The sequence below is a fragment of the Cherax quadricarinatus genome, chromosome 28 (genome assembly GCF_038502225.1).
Source record: "Cherax quadricarinatus isolate ZL_2023a chromosome 28, ASM3850222v1, whole genome shotgun sequence".
Taxonomy (NCBI): Eukaryota; Metazoa; Arthropoda; class Malacostraca; order Decapoda; family Parastacidae; genus Cherax; species Cherax quadricarinatus.
Genome location: NC_091319.1, coordinates 6,640,702 through 6,649,544, shown reverse-complemented (window position 1 = coordinate 6,649,544; position 8,843 = coordinate 6,640,702). Strand labels below are relative to the sequence as shown.

The following is an 8,843-nucleotide window of genomic DNA, read 5'->3' as shown; positions in this document are numbered from 1 at the left end:
TTTTTATATCTCCTCTTGTGTCAGTGAATCTACTGGAGTAGTATAGTTGTTTGGCTTTCTTTATTACTTTGGTGAGAACTCAGCCTTTTCTGTCATGATTTATTTCCGTCACGAGTGATAAAAGTTGTCATCTCTAACCCTATTCTGGTTCCCTTATGTAGCCATTTATTTTAAGGCACTCAGCTCTTCTCTTTCTTAGCTTTTCTAATACCTTATGTAGTGCGTGCGTGCATGCGTGAGTGCGTGCGTGAGAGAGAGAGAGCAGCAGGGTGCATGAGAGGAGGGAGGCAGGAGGACTGCAGTATTGATCAGGTGACGGTGGCGTGCGTGTGATCCGAGTTCTCTCCCTTGCTCCTACACCTCGGGTTATTAATATGTACTTCAGGAGGATCACAGGTTGGTCACTCCACCACCCATCTGCCCCACAGGTGCCATCAACTACGAGCACTTGCCTCGGCACCATAAAACAGTGGTTCGCTAGGTCTGGCTGCCATTGGAGCGACCCTACAAGATACGTCCATACAATCGTTTTTTGGGGACACTTTACAAAGAGCGAACATGATAAAGAGATTTGTGACGGTGGCCAGGGTTAAAATGGTAGAGGAGGTAATGATGTAGATAGGTAGTAATAGATATGTAGGTGGTGACAGCTGGTGGTCCTACCATGCACCTCTCGCCACCACCACTGTAGGCTACGTCCTGTAGGCCTTTTCCCTCCTGCTTCAAGGGACATGCATGACTAATATAACTTATAACCTGCATCGTTTTCTATATGAGTACCATTTCTAACTTAATATACCAAAAAGCGAATGATACAATCATGTTTAGTAATCATGGTGGTTATTAGCAGTAGTGGAGATTATTAGGAATTCACTGTTGATATCGAGAACCGTGGCCAGTGGTGTGTTTGATAGGATAAAACTCACATCTTATGCACGTACTTACAATTTTTTTTCCCCATATCATATATTTGTCTTTTCTTTAGAATTATACACTGACAATATAAACATTTATGAAAATAGCAATGATTTAAGGGATACTTTTCAATTTTCTTTATGAATGACAAAACACGCTTTTGTATGTTTCGTCATTTATAAAAAGTGGTGAAACATGAATGAATATTTACGAAAGTCGCATATGTACTATTAAATCTGTATTTTTTTTAACGTATATGTTTAGGAGAACGCAAAGGAACCAACTGTGTACACGAAAAGAGACAACTACTGGATAGATCTTTCAAAGTGGACTAAGATGAAAAAATCTGTCAAACATAGGCAATATAATTTAAATGGTTCTCACTAGTATACAGTACATAATAATATACAGAGGGTCACTAAAGTATACACATCTAAGTTACTATTGCTTTAACTACAGTTTGCTATATATGTCACCCATTTTTAACCAGCTGCTGCAACCTTTTGTGAGGATTGTTGAGTAAGGTTATCAAAATGCCGCCAGCGAGTAGTCAAGCCTGTTAGTGAGGTCTAACAAGCCTGTTATAAAGGACTATCAAGCCTGTTAGTGAGGACTAACAAGCCTGTTATAAAGGACTGTCAAGCCTTTGAATAATGTAAAAGCTGTCAGCGAGGATTGTAAAGCCTTCCATTGAGGTTATCAATGCCGGCAGGTGAGGACTGTTAAGCCTGCGAGGTTGTGCATGCTGTCAGCGAGGATTGTCCAGTCTTTCAATTCTGTAAGTGAGGACTGTCAAGCAAAATAATGAGGTTGTCAGTGCTACCAGTGAGGCTATTAATCAACTGTGTCAGTGAAGACTGCCAAGCCTGAGTGGGTTATTAATGCTGTCAAAGACTGTCAATCCCGTTAGCTAGAGCTCTAGAACAATCAAGCCAGCGAACATAAACAGAACATTGGAACACTGCGGTAGACCTACTGGGAAAGGCTCTCACCTACGTACCACACCAACTCGCGCAGCAGTCCACCTTATATTTAAAACTATGCAAAGTTTTCATTCCACTATCTGGGAGTGGGTTCTACTCATCCACAACTCTATTACCAAATACTTCACTCTATCATTTCTAAATCTGAGTTTGTCCAACTTGAACCCATTGCTGTAGAAGTGGAGGCTATCAATGCCGTCAGGGAAGACTGTCAAGCTTGTTAGCGAAAACTGTCCAACCTATGAGTGAGGTTGCCAATGCTGTCAGCAAGTACTGTCAAAGTTGTGAACAGGGTAATCAATACATTTAGAGTGGACTGTAAAGTTTGTGAGTGAGCTTATCAGTGTTGTTGGCGAGGACTGTAAGTGGGGTTATCAACTGTCAGCAAAGACTGTCAAGTCTGTGAGTAGGCTTGACAATACTGTCAGCAAGGACTATTAATCCGGCGAGTGGGGGGTTATAAATGCTGTGAGCGAGGGCTGTCCAGACTATTAGTGAAGCCTGTCCAGTTTTGATTTTATGCCCTGCCCGACAAGAAGTAATTTCATAAGTGCACTGTCAAATGAAAGAAAACTGCCAGGACTGTTAATGAAGACTATCAGGACTCTTAATTAAGACTAACAGGACTGTCAATGAAGACTGGCAGGCCTTTTAATGAAGACTGTCAGGACTGTTAATGAAGACTGTTAGGACTGTCAATGAAGACTGACAGGACTGTCAATGAAGACTGACAGGACTGTCAATGAAGACTGACAGGACTGTCAACGAAAGCTGTCAAAGACGTGAGTTTGAGGTTAATCAGCTGTCAGGGAGGGAAGTCGTCACTATTAAGCTAGTAACTATGGCTGTCATGAGCGACTGTCAGCAGGGGATGTTTGACTAACAAGGTACTTATTATCATCGCGTAATTAGTGTAATTACGTCATCACAGAACTGTTTACACATGTATGGAGTACACATATACTCTATACATATATAACTGCTCTATTGTTTGCTGCTTTGTCAATATAATTATGTAATCTCTATGTTTAACATAATAATGTAATCTCTATCGTTTGTTTCTTTAATGTAATTATGTAATATCTAAGTGTGGCAGCGATGTTAGTTTTTTTTTAATTATTAGATTCATAAGGAAGGCCTAAACTCGTAAGGGCCATACGGAGCCTGGCGGAATTAGAAATAGTCAGGTTCGCTCCAAGAAAGGGGAGGGGTAGTTCAGACTCCCTAGATCAAAAGCCCTTCACTGGTAGCCAAGAACCCCGGGGAACTCGTAACAAGAGTAACATATTACATAAACTCCTGTAACTATAATAATATTGTTGGAGATACATTACTGAGGTACAGAACGACCACCACACGGTAATTAACACTGTGTACTCCAGGAGTACTGACTGTGATGTGTGTACTCCAGGGGTACTGACTGTGATGTGTGTACTCCAGGGGTACTGACTGTGATGTGTGTACTCCAGGGGTACTGACTGTGATGTGTGTACTCCAGGGGTACTGACTGTGATGTGTGTACTCCAGGGGTACTGACTGTGATGTGTGTACTCAAGGGGTACTGACTGTGATGTGTGTATTCCAGGGGCAATGACTAATGACATGCCCATGCACTCTGCCCCAGGGCCAGACTCATGGAACTCCGTGTTCATCAAGAACTGCAAGAAGCCCCTATCACGAGCCTTTACCATCCTATGGAGAGGGAGCATGGACACGGGGGTCGTCCCACAGTTACTAAAAACAACAGACATAGCCCCACTCCACAAAGGGAGCAGTAAAGCAACAGCAAAGAACTACAGACCGATAGCACTAACATCCCATATCATAAAAATCTTTGAAAGGGTCCTAAGAAGCAAGATCACCACCCATCTAGAAACCCATCAGTTACACAACCCAGGGCAACATGGGTTTAGAACAGGTCGCTCCTGTCTGTCTCAACTATTGGATCACTACGACAAGGTCCTAGATGCACTAGAAGACAAAAAGAATGCAGATGTAATATATACAGACTTTGCAAAAGCCTTCGACAAGTGTGACCATGGCGCACAAAATGCGTGCTAAAGGAATAACAGGAAAAGTCGGTCGCTGGATCTATAATTTCCTCACTAACAGAACACAGAGTAGTAGTCAACAGAGTAAAGTCCGAGGCAGCTACGGTGAAAAGCTCTGTTCCACAAGGCACAGTACTCGCTCCCATCTTGTTCCTCATCCTCATATCTGACATAGACAAAGATGTCAGCCACAGCACCGTGTCTTCCTTTGCAGATGACACCCGAATCTGCATGACAGTGTCTTCCATTGCAGACACTGCAAGGCTCCAGGCGGACATCAACCAAATCTTTCAGTGGGCTGCAGAAAACAATATGAAGTTCAACGATGAGAAATTTCAATTACTCAGATATGGTAAACACGAGGAAATTAAATCTTCATCAGAGTACAAAACAAATTCTGGCCACAAAATAGAGCGAAATACCAACGTCAAAGACCTGGGAGTGATCATGTCGGAGGATCTCACCTTCAAGGACCATAACATTGTATCAATTGCATCTGCTACAAAAACGACAGGATGGATAATGAGAACCTTCAAAACTAGGGATGCCAAGCCCATGATGACACTCTTCAGGTCACTTGTTCTATCTAGGCTGGAATATTGCTGCACACTAACAGCACCTTTCAAGGCAGGTGAAATTGCTGACCTAGAAAATGTACAGAGAACCTTCACGGCGCGCATAACGGAGATAAAACACCTCAATTACTGGGAGCGCTTGAGGTTCCTGAACCTGTATTCCCTGGAACGCAGGCGGGAGAGATACATGATTATATACACCTGGAAAATCCTAGAGGGACTAGTACCGAACTTGCACACGAAAATCACTCACTACGAAAGCAAAAGACTTGGCAGACGATGCAACATCCCCCCAATGAAAAGCAGGGGTGTCACTACCACGTTAAGAGACCATACAATAAGTGTCAGGGACCCGAGACTGTTCAACTGCCTCCCAGCATACATAAGGGGGATTACCAATAGACCCCTGGCAGTCTTCAAGCTGGCACTGGACAAGCACCTAAAGTCGGTTCCTGATCAGCCGGGCTGTGGCTCGTACGTTGGTTTGCGTGCAGCCAGCAGTAACAGCCTGGTTAATCAGGCTCTGATCCACCAGGAGGCCTGGTCACAGACCGGGCCACGGGGGCGTTGACCCCCGGAACTTTCTCCAGGTAAAACTCCAGGTAATGTGTACTCCAGGGGTACTGACTGTGATGTGTGTACTCCAGGGGTACTGAGTGTGATGTGTGTACTCCAGGGGTACTGACTGTGATGTGTGTACTCCAGGGGTACTGACTGCGATGTGTGTACTCCAGGGGTACTGACTGCGATGTGTGTACTCCAGGGGTACTGACTGCGATGTGTGTACTCCAGGGGTACTGACTGCGATGTGTGTACTCCAGGGGTACTGACTGCGATGTGTGTACTCCAGGGGTACTGACTGCGATGTGTGTACTCCAGGGGTACTGACTGCGATGTGTGTACTCCAGGGGTACTGACTGCGATGTGTGTACTCCAGGGGTACTGACTGCGATGTGTGTACTCCAGGGGTACTGACTGCGATGTGTGTACTCCAGGGGTACTGACTGCGATGTGTGTACTCCAGGGGTACTGACTGCGATGTGTGTACTCCAGGGGTACTGACTGCGATGTGTGTACTCCAGGGGTACTGACTGCGATGTGTGTACTCCAGGCGTACTGACTGTGATGTGTGTACTCCAGGCGTACTGACTGTGATGTGTGTACTCCAGGCGTACTGACTGTGATGTGTGTACTCCAGGCGTACTGACTGTGATGTGTGTACTCCAGGCGTACTGACTGTGATGTGTGTACTCCAGGCATACTCACTGTGATGTGTGTAATCCAGGCGTACTCACTGTGATGTGTGTACTTCAGGCATACTGACTGTGATGTGTGTACTCCAGGCGTACTGACTGATGTGTATACTCCAGGAGTACCGACTGTGGTGTGTGTACTCCAGGAGTACTGACTGGTATATATGGCGCAAAAAATTCACGTTTCATGAACAAAGCTTAATTCCGCTAAGATTTACATTGATTTACCGTCTTTATTACGTACCCCCATATTTACCCTGTGGGCGTTAGTTTAGTTTAATATCTTTATTATGCACCCCATACCCATCCTGTGGGCGGTAGTCAAAAGATTACGAAGGTACATAATGGGTCCAGGGACTGGACCCCAAAGTTATGATAGCTGAACTAGTTACAAAGGTAATGAACTCCAGGTAGATCTGGTCACAATCATGGCAAGTTACAAAGGTAATGAATAGTCAAAGATTACAAAGGACAATAATGGGTCCAGGGACTGGTCCTCAAAATTTTGACAGTTACTTTGCTAAAATATAAGGTACCGAACATGACCTAGAATGGGAAACGTGTTTCTGGATTCGCCCTAGAGAGATGGAAAGTTGGACAGGTACATGGGAAGTATTTAAAATTAAAAACTTAGATAATATAAGGAATTTCCTGAGGGGACTTGCCAGAAATATACAAAGACTGGGAAGATACATGTTTGGAGTACAGAGCTGAAGTAGATAGTATGTAGAGGAAACTCTCCAGGAAGGTTCCCTGATGCTGGTGAGGAGTCTCTTGATCCATGGTACTGGATCCGCCCTCTAATTCCTTGAATCGAGTCTGATTGCCTTCCATTCCCCCAGGCTCTATATGACCCTACGGGTTTATCGCTCCCCGTTAATTTAATAAAAATAATACTCGGGACAGGAAAGAAGAAGGGAAATAAGTCACTTTGTTTGACTTTTTTTGGGTAATCTTAAGTTCTCTACACATGCTGCTATGTATGATAATCTATGTAACTGTATTTGTGTATACCTGAATAAACTTAGTTACTAAATAAGGATGCAAAACTGTGAGCAAAATACAAAGGAGGAAGAGACGACAGTAGCAAGAAAACAAGGGATGGAACCTGGAAAAATATGCTCAGGGAAAGGAAGAGATTCCAGAAAACCTCTCAGAAAGATAGACTGAGTCTACCACAGAAAATGTAGGCATTAAAAGCATCTGCAAATAATACGCTAAAGGGATGTGATTTTACGGGAGAGAATGGTGGTATCAACACACCAGAAAATGTTCAAATATGCTAGGGAAGGGGAATTGTCGCTTTAAAAAGGGAATACAGGTACTTCCATCCAAAGATGTGCAAAACCTCACTGTAGCACAGTGTTATGACCGCACCTGTCCCGACTACCAAATGAGAGGAACGTGGCGTTACCGAGAAAGAAGGGGTATGAAAAATGAACAGTATTCTTTTTTTAAAGAGAGAAAAGAGGAGATGCAGAAAAGGGAATAAACAGAGAAGAGCAACAGGCGGTACAGATGTGCACAGTCATACACTCAACAAACAAGTGTACAATCAATACTGGAGAAACCATGATATGTACACCAGGTGCCATACTAGGTGGGATATTACCAGTAGTACTAACAAAACCTACACAAAACCAGAACATTTCAAATGGTAAATCCTGCTTCCTTTATGCAAACATCCAGGGTTTGATATCAAATAAATATGAGTTATAATAGTGGGCTCCTCACAAAAAGCGAATGGTGTGTTTGCAGCATTCATAGAAACACGCAAGGGATGTTCTGGACGGTGAGATAACGATAAAAATCTCTATGTGGCAATTTATAGGTCACAGGAAGGAATAGACTAAATGTGTGTGATACTTTTTGTTGCACAACACTGTTGAATTCATCAAATGATACAGTAGAAGTTCAAGGTATTAAAGCGAAAACAATGAGCTTAATAATTATCCACGTATGTAAACCAAGGTCAACAACGGCTGAGGAATTCACTGATCAAATAAGGAAGATGCTTGAAAACCCCACACCAAATATTATCCTCATTGGAGATTCAACCTCCCCTCTCCCTAATGTAAAATTAAAGGTGGTTCATCACAGCATTGCACCAGATATAGTTCCTGGAAGCCGGCTAGCGTTGGGAGTGGCATATCAAGTGTACTTACTGGGCACCTGACATCTGAAGCATGGTGGCACAATGAACTAAGGCGTCGAGGATTTTAGCTTCTCGAGAGGCTGGTTAAAATATCTCGGGTTTGATCCTCGGCTAGTCGCAGTATGTTATTTGCTTTAAAACTAATATATATATATATATATATATATATATATATATATATATATATATATATATATATATATATATATATATGTTATTGTAACCACGGACAAGTGGTATTGAATCAATAACAACACTGCGACTGGCCGAGGATTCGAACCCATGTCGTTTTGGCCCTGCCTTGTAGTAAGCGAAAATCACATGACGCCTTAGCCCACTGGACCACACAATCCTACAAGAACGAAGCACCCAGCCAAGCTAGGTGTGTTACTCTTGGTCCGAGGACTTACGGTGGAGTGGGTGACTAAGATAATTTCATTCTTATCCCCGTTTGGTGTACCAGCCTCCACAAGCAGTATATATATTATTGTGACCACGGACAAGTGGTTTGAATCAATAACAATCCACGGGGTTTTCCACCCCCCGTGGCTTGTCTTGCACTGTTAGGATCGCCTCTCTGCGACTGTTTTGCGCGCGCGCGCGCACACGCACACACACACGAACAACTGAGGAGGAGGTGAAGAAGCTCTTAAGTGACCTTGACACCTCAAAGGCGATGGGACCGGACAACATCTCCCCATGGGTCCTTAGAGAAGGAGCAGAGATGCTGTGTGTGCCTCTAACCGCAATCTTCAACACATCCCTTGAAACTGGGCAACTACCTGAGAAATGGAAGACAGCTAATGTAGTCCCCATATTTAAGAAAGGAAACAGAAACGAGGCACTAAACTACAGACCTGTCTCTCTGACATGTATTGTGTGCAAAGTCATGGAGAAGATTATCAGGAGGA

The 8,843-nt window shown here is 43.5% G+C and overlaps 1 protein-coding gene across 3 annotated transcripts in view; it reads left to right on the top strand.

Annotated features, from left to right (window-relative positions):
* The first annotated feature begins 290 nt into the window (after positions 1 to 290).
* The window catches only part of LOC128693257 (receptor-type tyrosine-protein phosphatase T), a 55,282-nt gene continuing 46,729 nt past the window's right edge, over positions 291 to 8,843 (top strand). For 2 of the 3 annotated variants that reach the window (XM_070089368.1, XM_053782820.2), the window contains exon 1: positions 291 to 396. The gene's annotated coding sequence lies outside the window, so the exon portion shown is untranslated. Of the gene's footprint in view, positions 397 to 416; positions 607 to 8,843 lie in introns of those variants that run through there. The other variant, XM_053782819.2, reaches the window with a different exon arrangement.